Genomic DNA, 16,234 nt, shown 5'->3' with positions numbered 1-16,234 from the left:
AAACAGCCAGGGGAATTCAGAGATTTCAGAAGAAATATAAACTAAGATTTTTCGTGTAGTGTTGTGTAATATGCAAACTCATACAGCGAAGAAAATGTTAAGAGTGGGAAGTGGGAGAATGGGAAGACTGGACAATGTTCTTACTTCCCTCATGATTCACAGAATCACAGAATGGATGAAGTTGGAACCTTTGAAGGGCATTTGATCCAAGCCCTGATGCAAGGAGAGTCACATAGGACCAGTTGCCCAGGACTACATCCAGTTGGATCTTGATTTTCTCCAAGGATGGAGACTTCACAATCTCCCTGAGCAACCAGTGCCAGGACTTGCTCATCCTCACTGCCAGAAAATGTTTCCTGATGTTGATAGGAACCTCCAGTGTTTCACTTTGTGTCCATAGACTGGTCCTATCCCTGGCAACTACTGAAAAGAGCCTGGGTCCCTCCTTTATGAACATTCCTTTCAGGTATTTTTATACATGAATAAGTTCCCCTCTAGGCCTTCTCCTGACAAAACATTCCCCTCTATCAGCCTTTCTCCATAATTCCCATAGCTTATAGGTTCCCATAAGGCCTCAGTTTCTCTGAAAATAGGAGTTAAAATAAAGCAAAAAAATCAGGGAGTGATTTCTGCATTCTGTTGCTCTTGGGTTGAGGCCCAGGAAGTATAAATACTACTTAGATATGCATTATTCTGTGTTTGCAAATGATATTAATGAGTCCTTCTAGTAAAATCTGTTAGGTGCTTTCCTTTCAAGTACTGTATATCTACTACCAGGAAAATGACACAGCTTGGTGGCAGCTTATGTGATGGTAAATGCATTGACCACATAAGATGTCCCAGTGCAGGTCAGATGCAGCCTGACCCGAGATGGATGAGGTCCCCACCCCAGCAGCCTCCTGAGGTGCACAGCATTGTAGGCCAGGAGGCACTGCACTTCAGAGAATCTAAAACTCATTCAAAAAATTTAGAGGCAGTATCTTGTTGCCACATGTATTTTTGGCTTTTAAATAAATGGCCAAAACTTGCAGAATTTTTAATTTTTTAAAAAACTGTTAAAATTGTAGTTGCCAGAAGAGAATTCCTTAGAAAGAGGAACTTGACTTTGCACCTGTTTTTTTCAAATTCTAATAATGTGATTTGTGAGGAGAGAAAATTTAGGCATTAGGGTGATGCCCATGTCTCATCTCTGTGAGGTGATGGAGTGAGGCTTGAGAAGAATGACAGAAAAAAAGCTTCTTGCAGATGTCTGCACCATGTAATTATGTGTAACTCAGTCTCTTGAGAAGCTGCAAAGCATAACTGAGTCCACCTTAAAATAGACTGGTAATACCTGTATCTTCTGCTTTTATGATTTCTGCTTAAGCTGAGTGCTCTCAATGTACCTTAGATAGTGTCAAAAGGAACAACAAAGAACTGGGCTAAAAAATCTGTTACTATCCTAGGCAAAATGATCCTTGGAAAAAACTTTCACATTACATTATTATTACTATATGCCTGGCTACAGTTTGCCTTGGGTTTTTTAAGTGTTTTTGCAGAAGATTCAGAAGTAGCAGTTTAGTCCAGTCTCTGCATAGACATGATTGTGTTCATGTGTGGTAGGAGAGGCCTTTTATACATGATTTGCCTTTACTGTAATTATCAACAGAAAAATTGTCAGGGGAACTCAATAAGCAACAATATTAAAGTAATAGTTTTACATAATATATATGGTATATAATAGATAATAGCTAAATACTGACTTGTGAATAAATATGCATAAACAGTTCCATATATAAGCTCTGATTTTTTTTTATTCCTAAAATTTAAAACCCACAATAAATTAAACACAGAATAATACAGAATATTTTTTTCATTATCAGCGACAGATTATTTTTAGCTCATGGTGATGTAAAATGTTGAAACATGACTTTGATGTCTTGTACCTAGCATATAGTTGCAAAGATTTAAGGTTGCTGAACAGCTTGCTGGATGCCTTTCCAATGATTTGCTAAGCCTTAAGGATTTCACAGTGATTAAGCCTACCATATGTTTTTTTGAAAGGCCAGTTTTTCCAGGCCATCAGTTTATATGCAAATTAAACTGGCAAATGTGAGCAAACTTCCAGAATTAAGAAAAGTCAATGTTAATCTCTTGTTTCTACTTTTGGTTGTCTTGTAATAGGAAATTTTACAAAATAAGGAAGATAGACTGGTAATAAATGGAATTCCCATTTGGAATGACATGCTGGAGTAGTAGAAAATTCTGCTTTTGTCCCGGGTTTTGTTGCTATGAATTATTTTACAGATAAATTGCTTAGCTCATCTCTAGTTGGCAAGTTTTCTTGGCACAACCAATATTTACAGAGCTAATTCTCAAAGCGAATGCTGAGAAATATTTTCCTCTCTAACTGCTTATGAATGACTTGCATTTGGCACTAGAAAAAAGGCAGATTTCTAAATACACATTAGAGGTTTTGGGTCCTGAAAATGGACAGAAACTGTGAGGAATGAATATATATGCCAGTACTTAGCTAGTAAGGAAAATGATTAGACAAACCCTGCTTCTGCAGCAGCTGATTATCCGACAAGATGAGAATAGAAGCCTTGCTGCTCTGACCACAGACAACAGAGAGAAGCAGAATAGATACTGATTTGTAGGAAAATGGGAAGTATCTGTCATAGTAGACTTCAAATCAGGTCAGGAAGTCATGAATCTAAAAATGTGCTTTATTACAGTTGTGTCTAGCTCAATTAAACCCAGCACAGATAACCTCATAAGTGTATTTGTACATGGTATATAAAGTGATTATAAATAGGTGGATGTATTATCTCCTGCCCTTACCCTGAGATCTCAGTCTTCTGCCAGGAGGAACACTTTGCTCTTAGAAGGCTGATAAACTGTCTTTAACTTTATGAGCATGTGAAGGAGTTTCCCTCAGGAAAAAGCAAAGTTTCCAATTCCAGACCAATTTCTGTTCTCAGAAATCTTGAAGTAGACACTAGGAAAAGGGACAAATCTGAAAAAAAAAACCCCAAAAATCCAGGGAGAGGGTCAGGCTTAGAATTTACCTGTGTCCTCTGCTTGTAGTACCCCTCTTGTGCATCATACCTAAGGTTTATGTAAGAGCAGACACAGCTGAACATGGAGGTAGATGACAAGAAGAGAGAGGTCTTACTCTGAGACTGATAAAAACTTCCATCTCTTCCATTTCTGTGAACCTATTCATAAAGGCTTTCTGTTTTCTAATTCTGGACTGTGAAGATTAATTACTAATATTTACTTATCCTGGTTTCTTGACAAACACTAAAGCATGGGCTTAGCTCTACTCTATACAATTTCTAAGGAATTTATGGGACAAAAGTAGTGATACTCTTACCTAGAGGAGCTGAAACAGATCTTATACCTGTAATGCAGCTTTTCTGTGGTGGGGAAATCCTCATGTGATGAGATTCAGCAGTGGCTGCCTAATGATGGGACAAACTGCCTGAAATTCAAGGGTTTACAGAAAATTTGTAGTAGGTTTGCTGCACTTTGAGAACTTAATTGATCTAGGACAGCTACTGAAATCTAAAATCAGCCTTGATTCATATTAGTAGGTCCTGTCATTAATTATTGTTTTAGGTAGTGCATGCTTGGAAATTAGAAAGAGAATTATATTTCCTTTAAGTGAAGCTTCCTTAACTTTATTAGTAGCCACAAAGGTGAAAGAAGTTATTAGGATCCTAAAAGCATGCCAGTTATTCAGTACAAAACAGCTTTGTTTAGATGGGAGAGGTAGGAATTTTGAAGACTAAAATATCATAGCTTAGAGGTGGCCAAAAATTTAAATTAGGAGCTAAAATCAACACAGAGAAAGAATGAAAGAAGAAAAGAAGATGCTGAAATGTATAGCAAGGAAATCAAAGGATTAGCCACAATTAAACACTCACCAAGGAGAGACAAGACACGTAAGAAAGTCTGAAGAGAGGAAATAAGTGATTTCTTAATTTTAATAAAAGCAGCAAATGGAAAACAATAAATGAATCAGGATGATACATTCCAGAAAAAAAGAAACTGCACCACCATGAATGTAAATAATGCAATAAGAAAGAAGACAGTGAATAAATTCTCAGAGTCTAAATAAACAGGAGATGAGTTACATCTCATTAAAGAGCAGGTGTAGGAGTACTTGGAAACATTGCAAATATGCTCATATTGACCATCTGAGACAGTATACACCTCCTGTGATACTGAGAAACTAAATTCATTAGCATTGGAAAATCATTTAACATAGAGAAAGTAGCAAATGACAAAGATAATTTTTTTTAAACTCTGGATAGATATTTACAGCATTTCTTTTGTACGCATTTGTTTACCTAAAGGACAAAGTGTGGCAGTGGCAGCTTTTTATTCTTTTAACTTCTGTCACTTTTTCTTCATAATGACATGTCTGAGAGAAGGAGCTGTAACAAAGGCAAGTAAAGATCACCAAAATAAATTTTTTGTTTGCATTATTGCATTCCCATGTTGTAGGGAAAAAATATTGCGTTTTATAAATGTTGTAGTTATTTATTTATAGAACCTTATAAATATTGGCATTTAATTTAGCTGTTAATGGGTGACTGCTACTGACAAAGTTTCTTTAGATGTTTAATGCTTGTGAATGTAAAAAGAACAACTAATATGAACGATAAAGGTTTCCCAAATTTTAGTATGACTACTAAAATCAGAATAAGAGAGACGTCAGGTGATGTTTTGAGTTGCATATCTTCAGGGTGTAAAAAAATTAGTTAAAAGTTTTATGCTTTGTTTTGCCAAATACACTTTGTTTTGCCAAATATGTTTTGCCAGGATTTTGTCATATCTCAAGAACCTTTACAGGGCTGGCTTTTTTTTTATAGATATTTGCTATGTGAATACAGAAATTTCTCAACAAAAGTTGAGAACTTTTAAGAGTCCAGATCTAGAAAAAAATAGGTTTAACAGACTAAAGGACAGTTCTTTCTTATATGATGCTAATAAATATAACATCACAGCATTTCATTCCCTGTTGGACCAGAGGAGCTAAGGTGAAGAAGAGAGGTCACTGACTTTGAAGAAACCTTTGTTGTGTGAAAGAATAAACCAACAGAGAAGGAAGATTTCCTGAAGCTCTTCCTTAGAGACACCATAGAAGAAAGCATGAGGGATGGGGGAAATGAAATTGCTGTCCTCCAAGATTTCCATGCTACCTGTGCCTTCTATCAAGCAAGATGGAAGATCTCTAAATTCTTTGGAAAGTTTATTCCTTTCCCACTGTGTACACATGCTTGCTGAGACTGAAAATATTATACTTGGATACACAGTAGCAAGGAGTAAAGGAGGAAATAGAATGAAAATGACAAGAAAGAAGATAAATTTCTGTAAGAAAAAGATAGGATGTCAAGGAAATAACTGGCAGATTTTAGGAATTTCATCATAATAGTTGCCTTGTTAGAAGAGTATCTTGTAAGGGTGTAATAGACTTAAATACTGCTTTTTTTCCCCTCTTGTCATCTTCAGAATAAGGATTAGCAAACTCTCTTTGTCCTCTCCCTCTCTCAGACTGACTTTGTGCAGTATATTTGGTTTCTCTTGAACACTTTTCTTTGTGTCCTAACAAATGTAAGGCCATCAGGACACTGTGAATAACAAGCCCAGAGAAGTCCTATCAGATCTAAAATTTGTGAGGGGAAAAATCTGAACCAGAGGGATAACTCCTGCATAACAGGTAATGATTCCAAGAGCAAAAGGTAATGCTTATTTTGGGCTTTTACAGGGATATGCAGGAGCAAATCTTCCATTCTGAGTGGGACTCAGCCTTCAGGGAAAGGGAGGAATTCCCATAGAGTCCAGTGTAGCCCAAATTTAATTCAGCATCTGCTTGATGTTGCAAATTAATCTTAAACTAATCAGTCTGCATCTTGAAAAAACAGATGTCTCTGAAATAAATTTATATAAAACACCAACTGCAGACTAAAGAACAGGAAATCATTTAGAGAACCAAATATAAATGGTCAGAGGAAAAGCACCAATTTCCATGCCACCATTATAAAGACGGGTAAAGACAGTGATGTGGAGACATACTTATGAACAAAAATGATTATGATTTCTGATGAGCATTTATTTTTTCAATGACCAGTCCAGCATTTTACTTTCATTTATAGAGATGTGTGTTACAATTTTATTAAGATTCTATCCAAATAATTTCATTATTTTCTTATTAGGGGTAATTTTTTTACAGATATTATATGCTTTAGCTAGTAGCTGTTTATTCTTGGGTATAATGTGCTTGGGCTGAAAAACAAATAGTGATTTTGGTTTTGTCACCCATTTTAACCCTGTTTTTTTCACACAGGACTTTTTTTCAACCTTCTCCATACCTTTTTTGTCTCATAGTACCAGTTTTGAGTCTATCAAAATTAAAAATTTAAAAGTTTAAGGCAAGCATACCATGCCATAGTCAAATGGAAACCTTAGTTTATTTTAAGTATATTTGATTGACCATATTTTTTTAACCTGGTAATTTAAATGAAATTTTGGAAAGACTTTCTAGTTTGAAAAGCAATTTCACTTCCAAGTAGCTTTTTCAGAAAAACAGAGTTCTGATTTAATAGAAAAGTGATGTGTTTTTATTCCACAGTGGAATTAAAATGAAAATGAATTTTCAAAAATACAAATGTTAAAGTTAGAATAAACATTATTCAAAAATAGCCAATAGTCTTTTCAAATCCAAAGCCTCTCCTGATCTCAGATACCTGCATTTTGAACCTGAGAAAATTCTGCTTTCACTGCTTTTATGACATTAACAATAGATTTCCACAATAAATCTTTTTAGAAATTTGAATTTTTTAGGTCCTTATATCCACTTGTCAAATGGGTGCCATTAAATTATAGCATATGCTTTACCTGAAAGCAAAATTATGCCAGACATTTATGGAAATTCCATTATTTGTTTTATTGGGCTTTTCCTTATATGTGTACATGCCATATCTCAGAGCAGAGCAGGACTGCATAGAATAAAAGAGCCAGGTAGTGAAGGCTGTCATTAGTGAAAATGAAAAAAAAACTGGAGTATGCATTTCATGCTTATGGAAATACCTGAATAAAAGAGCAGGCTTTCCTGAGAAGGGAAAAATTATGCAAACAACACATCAAAAGCCTCACTGGGAAGCATTAGACTTCTGCAAAACAGAAATTGAGCCTACCAGGGAGGTTCCAACCATAGCCTCTTAAAAATTGTTTGCACTTTTGCTAGAAAACACACTTTTTTGCCTGTAGAGGGTGAGAGTTACTGATGCAGCTGCCAATGCCCACCTAAGGGCAGAGAATTCCTGTAGCCAGGAGTTACAGCTCCACAACCAGCCCCATGCACATCCAGCCCCATGCCCACCCCCAAGCCTTCAGCTTGACTTCTCCAAAGCCTTTTGCAGAGGGGAGGCTGCCTGATTTGCAAGCTGATCACCAGCAGCTTTTGGCACAAGGAGCTTGGGACAGGGATGAGGTGATGCACCAAGCAGGGAGCTCATTGCCCTGTGAGCCCCTGTGTGTGTGTGTGCCTACTATTAGATACAAGCAGGCTTTAGCAGCTCCTGACCCATCTCAGCTACTGGACCAGCCTGTTGCTTGTTCTACAGCTCTATCAGTGTGGGTTTTTTGTGAAAGGAATGGCCATATAGGCCATATTGTGAACAAGCCATGAGAAATACTGGTAGTGTAAAACAATGTGTGATGAGAGTTATGAATAGACAATGCTGGTAGTGTCAGAAAATGTTATAAGTTTAGACAATGCTGTTTTATGCTGTTTTACAAACTTATGCTGTCTTAACCCTAATATAAGACAATGCTGTTTTACAAAAGACAAGGTGGTCTTGTAAATTATGCTGAGCTAAAGACCTTGAAGCAACTGAAAAGTTATAAAAGAAGATGAGCTACGTGCAGAAGACAAGGAGATGTGGAAAAAAGCTGTTGCAGCTAAATTGTGAACTGAATTAGCATTATGTAATCTGTATGTGGTCATTGCTATTAATTAACCAATTAGCTTTAAAGTTAAGAGTGTGGTCATCACATAATAACCAATCACTAGGTACCATGTATTTAGTAAAGACACACTTGTTTGTATATAAGCACAGTTGTGGAGGTAAATAAATGGGATTTGCTTTCAATCATATTGATTGTGTTGGCATCTCTCCGTACCCTCTCGTCGACATATCAGCCCTTGGGAACAAAGAAGATGGGGTGTTTTTTGTTTTTTTTAATGTTCACTGTAGTGATTAGTAAAATTTGCTACCCTCTCAGTTTCCATCTCAGGAATTTAGAGAAATTTCTGACGCTAAAAGTCTTCTTTCCAGAGAAGAGTCAGCCAGCCTGAAAGGCATCAGCTTGGATCCTAAAGGCTGCCCAATTATGGAAGAAAAATTAAACCAAGGATTACAGAGTTTTCTTTTGATATATCCAAATATATAGAGAGGGAATACTTAACAGAGGCATTTCGGTTCTGGCTTCTCTGTATGCTTTTATAATAGAAAATAATTTATCAAATTACATGATTCTTCCTGAAACAGCTGGAAACCAGCCTGTTTATCTCGTTGGAAATACCAGACTTTTAGAGCTTGTCAGTGTCAGTGATCCAGATGAAAAACAGGAATGAAAACAGCAAATGAAATGAAAACCAGTAAATCAAAACCCTTCTTGAGCCTGAAGTAAGAGTGTCCTTGGATAAATTCTCTAGAATGTAATAGATAAATTGATGAAAGGAAGGACAGCTAGATACACCTGAAACAGGGGTTTGGTCATCATGGGTTGAAAAAAAAAAAAAAAAGAAATAAAAAAAAGAGAGAAAAGAAAAAGAGAGACAAAAAAAAAAAAAAAAAAGAGCCTACTTTGGAAGCAGCCAAGTCACTGACAATGTTTTAAGAAGCTTTACATCCCAGATGATTCAATAAAATTGTTTGATTTCTTTTTTCCCAAATGACTAAACTGTCATGAGCAAAACAAAACTTCCAGAAGCTGAGTGAAAAATCTCTCTTTTCTGGAGTTGATGGCTGCTAAAAGCAGTGGTACATAAAACACTTAAAAATCTCTGGTGTTTGTGGGAGAGCTTTGTGCATTCAGCCATTTTGAGGCTGATCTATCAGTGACTAACACAGGAAAGTGGGGGTGGGATGCTGTGCCACATGGTTTTCAGTGATACCACAGCTAAAAAAGGGGGAACAAAACAAGGACAGCAAATATTATCTCTCAGCTTTTTTCAAGGAAAATAAAAGAGGATTTATTCCAACTAAAGAATGTGTTTTCTGCAAAATTTATTTCTGTTTCTTTTCCTTAGATTGAATTCCTTAGCATCAAGGGATTTTTGTGCATTTGTGTCTTTGTTAACAGCAACTTGAGATGGTTTGAGATATCTAGATTTACATCAGACTTTGAGAGGAGCATAAATGCATTTGCTATTATTTCCAGCACAGTGAATGCTAAGGTATCACAGGGTTGGTTAAAACAACCATCAAAAATGTCAGACTTACCTAAAAATAAGTCAGAATTTCAGATTTTTTATTTGGCTGTTCTATAAATGAAAGAAGGGCCATTTAAGCAACATTTACTGCATCATCATATAATGACTTTTTTTTTTTAATGAATTATCAATTTTATTAAAATGAATCATTTATTAAAATGAATGCCACAATGTCTCAAGTCCATGAACATGTATTTAAGTGGTGTCATTGACTTTATCACTGGTGTTGGACACATGCAGTGTTGTGCCTGAACACATTCTGTGAATTAACAGCTACCTTGATTAAAGCTGGCATGTGAGTAAAGCAGCTGAGTAATAACATCTCTTGTAGGCTTTGAAAGTTTCTGAATTAAAATTGTGCTCTGTGTTAATAGGACTGTTAGAAAATTCTCAATATTTTCATATGTACATCATGATACTGTAAAACTAGTTCAGTAATATAAATTCAGACCCAGAGAGAACACTTTTTGTGCCAGACAGTAATACATTGACCACAAAACCATGTACTCCTCATGCATCTTTGGTATCTTTCTCTTCAGTCCTTCCTATTCTAATTTAAGATTATTATTTTTTTTTTAATCTCCTATTCTATTTTGACTTTTCTTAAGTTTTTGCTACTATTTATGGCAGTGAAGTCCAGCATGCAGGACATTTGCTTACTCTGTGAGAATTCCTATTCCTGCTGTGAAATATGAATTTGCTGCTTTCAGTTTCATGCCCTTGCTGAGCACTCTCACCTTGCACCTTCAGGTTTATCTGCCTTTCTTTGGGTGTGTTGAAAAACTCTGCATATATCACACTAAAACTGCCCCAAATACAGACTAGGATTTCACTGTTTCAGATGTTTATCTATACTACATTTGACAAATAATTTGGTGCACCTACTTAATTTCTTTCCTTTTGAGGCATTCAGTTTATGGAGCCTTTGCAGGAGAGAGCCAAGATTCAGTCCTGAAACACTCTCTGTGCTCAAGTGCATTGAATCTATGCCTAAATCAAGTAATGGGCTTGAATAATAAAGCTTGGGCTTTGGCTTGGAAAATGGTAATGGTGAAGGATCATTAAACACAGCAATAATCACACAGGTAATTGTCACAATACTTTTCTCTTCCATTTCCATGCCTATATAAAGGTATTTGCATAACAATTTCTGTTTCACTGAATTGTAATTTCATTTTCAAACTGCATTTTCATTTAATTTCAATCCATGCAAATTCAAATCTTATTTCATTAAGTTTTCCCTTTTCTCTCTTGTGTAGATCCAAAAATCTGACTTGCCATTCCCTGTTTCTTGATGTTTACTCCCTCCTCATGCTCATGGTGCTATCACTTTATTTTTCCCAGATTTAATAGCATTTTGCCAGATGGATTAAAGCAGATGGGCAAGCTTTCTCTCTTTTTTCATTTTCTTTTCTCCCCCCTGCTTAGTCTCTAAATAAGGGTCAAATTCTTGCACCTATTAAGTTGCATAAAGTTTTGTATTGGAAAAAATAAAAATCTGTCATAAAGTAATTCCTTAGCCTTAATTAGCAATTTCAGAGGAATGGTCCTCATTCAGAGGAATGCTCATAGATATTAAATTGCAAAACCCATAATTCAGAACAAGATGGGTTTTTCTCTACTGAACTGTTGCGAACAGTTCAGATACAACCCCTTTTTTTTTCAGAAACTTCTTATTTAAACTTCTGCCTTTCAGTATTGCCAACACATTTGAGAAATTCAAAAGAATATTTGTCAGGGTTGGGACAGTTGTTCTATTCCCCTCCCCATCTGGGAGAGGGGGTCAAATAAAGGAAAAGAGACTTGTGGACTGAAATGGAAGCACATTTAACAGAATAATAATAATGAACTAACATTATCCTTAATACTAATATGTGATAAAACATTATACTCAGCTCTAGATAGCAATCACAAGCCATGCACATGCCAGCACTGTGAGCATGACAGCCCAAGAGAGAAAGTGGTGGCCACAAGAGGAGGAGGAGGAGGCCTCAGGTGTGGGACAACCTCCAAGATGTAGGGGACCCACTCAGGAAGGTGCCCACGGGAGATGCCCACAGCATATACAGAGGATGATGCTTATCGTATGGAATGCTTCAGTTTGGGTCAGCTTCCCTGAGATTTGGTTCTGCTGGCCCACTGCACCTGCATGGTACAAAACCACCCTAGACCTTGGTCACTATGGAAACCTGCACACCAGAGCATCTGCTCTCATTTTTTTCTCACAGAACTGAACTCTGCAATCTCTCAAAACTACCGTTTCACTGAACAGAAAAATTATTCTAGAATTGATTGATTCATGGGAAACCCTGTGTTCTAAACAGAAACAGATTTAACTAATCATCATCTCCAGCCAGCCCAGCCCAGCCAATTTCTGTTTTGTACACAGAAGATTCAGGCAAAGGCCATGGGAAGTCCAATCTTTAACTCATCTGCCTCTTCTCCTGGCTCTCTGTGGAATAATACAGTTGTGGAAAAAGATAACTGAGCCTGTAAAGAGCCACTACGTCAGGTAAGGTCTGCTTAAAAAAAACAATTATGTGAGCAAAAGAAGGTTTGAATAAAGAGGCTGAAAGTAAACACAAACTGTTTTATGGAGCAGCATGTTTGCAACAAGAAGCAAAGTGTTGCAGAAGAAAATGTTCAAGGGTTTTGTAGCCAGAGAAATATTGTCCCCTGTACCACCCTGCAGCAAATGATAAAAGACAAAGACTTTTGGGAAGAGCCCTGGCTAAAAAGTCTTAAAATGAAACAGAGCCTCCTCAGTCATCGCTGCATTTAGAGAAAAAAGGTGTTCAGTTTGTAATAATTAAAAGAAAAACCAAAACACCCTATTATTTTTTTGTCTTCCTTTTCTTTTTGGAGGAACTCAAGGCATCAAATCTGTCTTAATGGGATGGGATTTAGTAGGGTGTTGATGCTATGAATGAGACTAAGTTATAAAGGAACACTCTTGTGAAATGTGTATCTATCCATCAGTGACTTTTGTTCATCCTTTCAGTTTACCACTGGTGTATTTTAAAGTCCATTTTAAAATTGTGGAGTATTTTGGCATGGGCAGAAGGCAACAATTAGTGACTGTTCTTTGAGCTTTCCAAGTGTGGGATTGGTGTTGAAAGATGCATCAACACTACATGAATTCAGCTTTCACCGAGCCTGGTAAAATATGCCCATGTAGTATCTGTCCAAAGCTAATACCAGAGCTCTTAAAAAGACACACTGACATCAACATCTGTGTAATATGATTTTATAAGTAATAGCAATTAAGAGAGCAAAATGATATTTTTTTCCAATTTTTTGGTGGAATCCAGCCTCAGCTGGAGGAAGGCTTCTCTCATAAAGGCATATGCTATGACCTAAAGTTGTGCACAGGCATAAGGAAAGAGGAAGAGTCAGCAAATACAGGAATGTCATTTCCTTTATAAGGCATAAAAGAAACTGAAACCTTAGAGCAGTTTTAGTCTTTAACAACAAGAATCATTACAGGACATGATTGCACTGGGTTAAGCTGGAGAAGATGAAGAGACTGCTTTACAGATGAATGGGGTGATAGAGGTGCTATGAAAAATTTTTCAATTAAGTGAAATTTTAATATTATTTATAAAGTTTTTTGTTTGAAATTTTATTTCACTATTGCAAGCCTGCCTTTACAAAATGCTGTTTTATCTTTCAAAAAGATTTCTATAGGGTTAGAATTGATCCAAATTTATCTAATATATGAAGCCATTCTATTCCTACCAAGCTTTAGCCACGCTATTGGGAAAGCTCTTGCAATCAGAGCCATTACGGGAAAAGTTGGTAAAAAAAAGCACACAAATTTTCAGTTGTGCCTTCAGCTCTTTTCCCAAGGGTATTTAAGAACTACCACAGCAGCCCTGTGTAATGCTCCTGCTTGAGATGTAGCTACATGGCTGGCAACTGTATTGAATGTGTCCTACAGATGGACTCTGGTGTTTCTGATACTTAAAAAAATGCCTCATCCTTAGCCTTCCTGGACATAATTTCTTATATTCCTCTTTACAGCTTTCAACTTGAGTTGCATTTCATTGTTGTCAGTTTGAATTTTTTGCCTATATTTCCCATATGTTATTTAATGGAGGGATGGGGAGTTTTGTTTTCTCACTTTTCCCTTCAGCTCAACAAGTACAAAATTTAAATTTAAAAGGCTTGCTTCCTTTTTCAGATATTAAAATATTTGAAAATAGTTCCCATTCATCATTCAAATTTATATATTTGTATTTCCTCCCTGATTATCTTGTGTTTGTACACTTCCGTGGTAAAGGTTTTCTCCTTTTAAAAATTTGATTCACCTCACATTGTGCCCTATCCTTCTAAATTTGGAATCAACTATCTTCTTTACTTCTTCTGAACAGACGAGAAGCCAGTTTTCAGCCTCCAGACTCAGCAGCAATATGTCAATATTTGGGCTCTGGGGAAATTAATTAACAAGTGTTTCTGAATTTTGTCATGAATTTATGCAAGAAAATACAATATAAATAATTTTTTAGAAATGCAAAAGATATTAAAGAGGGAGAACTAAGGGTCCAACCCACCTGTCTACAAATGTTAATAAAATTGCTAATCTGCTGCTTGCTCAGAAAACAAAAATCAGAGCTGATTGCAGTCATTTTCATCCCCACATTTTCAGTGACAGGAAAGTATTACAGGGAAGCAAAGCCTACGACAATACAAATTTGGCTTAGTACATATAATTAAACACTCAATTATTTGGTACACTGAATTGAACAGTATGGTACAAGGATCATCTGATTTTCTTGTTCAACACACAGACACCCACCACTGAAGTTAATGGTTTATATTTTACAGAGCTATCCCAACTAAGCTAAATTAGCAGGAACGTTTTAATCAAAGCCTGCAGTGGACAGTCCCTCGCCAGTCCCAGAGGGATCACTGCTTGGTGCATGTGGACTGTGTTTGGTTAAACACATCTGTGTGCTGATAGATGGTCAACTCATCCCATGAACACAGACAGACTGGTTAAACTTTATTATTTGATCATAGCTGTAAAAAGCTTAAGTTAGTGTCAACTTTACCTTCCTTGCTTTAGTGCAGAAAATTGCAACCTGAATATTTGGAAAACTGTAGTGAGAACCACAAGTCACCAGGTGTCGCCAATAATGAACTGGGAGCTTAGGCCCAGCTGTGCCCAATAATTAGGGCCTGCCCCAGCCGGAAATGGGCGGGGCTGAAGGGCAAAATAAAAAGCATGCTCCCAGAAGCAGAAGCCTAGAGACATCAATTGGTGGAGAATGTGGAGGTAATATAAAGAGCTCTACATGACCACATTGACTGCGGGAAGCTCTACAAAGCCAGGCTTAAATGCAGAAGGCGATATAAAGAACTTCGAATACGCAATCAGGTCAGATGGAGCCACTACGTTGGTGCGGGATGCTCTATAAAGAGCTCCAAATACGCAACCACGGAAAAAGCTCCACGAGGCTAGGCTTAAATGCTGTAAGCGGCGTGAAGAGCTCGGAGCCAGCACGGCAAGGTATACAACAGCCCAGAATGGCGAGCCAGGCAGGAGAGAAGCCGAAAAGTGGTAAGAAGAACGAGGCTCAAAGGGCGCAGCGAGTTGGCGCGTGGAATTCAAACCCGAGGAATGCTGAAGCGGAGCTCTGAGTGCGCATCAAGTCAGTGCGGTCCTGAAACGGAGCCTCCCAGGGACACGCGACAGTGCGGTCCTGAAACGGAGCCCTAGGGACACGCGATAAGACTGGTGCGCTGAATGCTCAGAGAAGCCTCTGCATGGCTAGGCATCCCGAGGTGGCGAGTACCAGCGAAAGCTGAGCTGGTGTTCTGAGACCTCATCTCCTGCTGACAACAGAGGCTAAAGAGGCGAAAAAGCCGGTAGGAGCCCGAATTTTCCCTTCACATTTCAATCAAAGGCTAAGAAAATTGTAAAATTAAGGAAATGAAAGGCCATAATATGTGAATTAATTGTAAATTATTGAAAAAATGAAGTTTATTTTTCAACAAACAACAAAAAAGGGGGGAAATGTAGTGAGAACCACAAGTCACCAGGTGTTGCCGATAATGAACTGGGAGCTTAGGCCCAGCTGTGCCCAATAATTAGGGCCTGCCCCAGCCGGAAATGGGCGGGGCTGAAGGGCAAAATAAAAGGCATGCTCCCAGAAGCACATGCCTAGAGACGCCTGGGGAGAGAGACGGCCTGAGAGCTCCTGAGAAGAGCCGAGTCCCCGAGAGAAGGGCTCGCCGCAACAGAAAACCGTGTAGATTATTGACTTTTGAAGAACTTTTGAAGAACTTTTGAAGAGTGAGCACAGATAAAACAAAGGGTAAAAACATGGCAGTTTCTTACCTTGCTGTAGCTCCTCCACCAGAGAAATGTAGTGTAGTTCTCAAGGAGTTGGTCTTGTATGTTATGAAACATTTGATGTTTACTTTATAGTAATGTTTAGAAATGAGTTATCTCAGTTAAACTTCACATTTTAATATTCACTTGTTCAGTAGCAGAGTTCATGTGAGACCTATTATATTTTACAGTATCACTACTCAGTGGTGATGGATTAGAAAAATAGAACTGCATTTCTTACTGAAAATAAAATTGACTTAAGTGAATTTAGGTTCTAAGTCATCAACCAAACAGCACTATACATCTAACAGTATGGGAGTCCGTGTTGGTCCTCTGAAAATGTTAAAATTACTATTTGTTATGTATTCCTAGTCTTCAAAAAATAACACAGCCAATTGGAAACGTGA

Source organism: Heliangelus exortis, chromosome 2, assembly GCF_036169615.1.
Source record: "Heliangelus exortis chromosome 2, bHelExo1.hap1, whole genome shotgun sequence".
Taxonomy (NCBI): domain Eukaryota; kingdom Metazoa; phylum Chordata; class Aves; order Apodiformes; family Trochilidae; genus Heliangelus; species Heliangelus exortis.
Note: the sequence above shows the minus strand (reverse complement) of the source record.